Here is a 722-nt window from a genome sequence, read left to right as displayed (position 1 = left end):
CCAACCCGCCCCGCGCGTGCGGGCGCTTCCCCGCGCGGCCCCTCCCACGGCCGTCCCTCCAGCAGAGCCTGTGGGCACTCTGGCCACGGTTCTGCCAGCTTCCCCGCCTGCATCTGAGGTCTCAGAAACGCCGCTTCCCACGGCTGCGCCGATGTTGCTGGGCAACAGCGATCCACCGCTCCCCCCGGCCGTCCCGCTGCCTCCCGTGCAGACTCCGCCGCCTTCTGCGACTGCGCTTCCGCGGCCGATGTCAGAGCCCAGCGCAGAAGATGCTGCCGACCCCGTGCTGCCCCCACCGCCCCCGCCGCCTCCCCAGGCGGCCCCGCTGCCCGCCCCAGCAGTTCTGCCGCCTGCGGGGACTCCGTCCTCCGTGTCTGCGTCAGAGGCTGCCCTGGAGCCGGCGGCAGCTGCAGCGGCGCCTCCTGCATCCAGCGTGACTTCCTCCCCGAGTTTTTCGAGTTGTCCTGGGGCTGCCCCTACGGGGGGAGCTGGGACAGGGGAAGAGGGCGTCAGCCTGTCCTTCCGTGGAGGAGGCATGGCCCGACAGCTGGCTGTGGGCGCAGCCCGGCTGCCTGTTTTCAAGATCAGCATTTTTGGCGGGTTGGGGGGTGTTTGGTCCGGAGTTTCCCCCTGGGGGATGCGAATCTGCCGCCCCTCCCGCGCCCCAGCGGCAAGGGGGAAGTGGGTCCCGAAAGTTCTGCCCCTTGTCCCCAGCCCAGAGG

This window comes from Molothrus aeneus, unplaced genomic scaffold (assembly GCF_037042795.1).
Source record: "Molothrus aeneus isolate 106 unplaced genomic scaffold, BPBGC_Maene_1.0 scaffold_98, whole genome shotgun sequence".
Lineage (NCBI taxonomy): Eukaryota > Metazoa > Chordata > Aves > Passeriformes > Icteridae > Molothrus > Molothrus aeneus.
The sequence above is the reverse complement of the archived record's forward strand: the minus strand, read 5'-3'. Positions refer to the sequence as shown.